The following is a 338-nucleotide window of genomic DNA, read 5'->3' on the forward strand; positions in this document are numbered from 1 at the left end:
AACATGCATCAAATGAAGATCCATAAACTGTAAAATCATTCATAAAAACCTCTATGCAATTATCTAAAAAGTCAGTGAAAATGCTCACCATACACCGTTGGAATGTACCAGGGGCGTTGCATAGGTCAAAATGCATCCTCCTATAGGCAAAAGTGCCAAAGGGGTAGGTGAATGTGGTCTTCTCCTGATCCTTAGGAGCAATATGGATGTGGAAGTACCCAGAAAAACCATCAAGAAAACAGTAATGGGATTTACCTACTAAGCGCTCAAGCATCTGATCAATAAATGGTAAAGGAAAGTGATCCTTTCTTGTTGCTTGGTTGAGCCTCCTATAATCA

Source organism: Lupinus angustifolius, chromosome LG01 (assembly GCF_001865875.1).
Source record: "Lupinus angustifolius cultivar Tanjil chromosome LG01, LupAngTanjil_v1.0, whole genome shotgun sequence".
In the NCBI taxonomy this organism is placed as follows: Eukaryota; Viridiplantae; Streptophyta; class Magnoliopsida; order Fabales; family Fabaceae; genus Lupinus; species Lupinus angustifolius.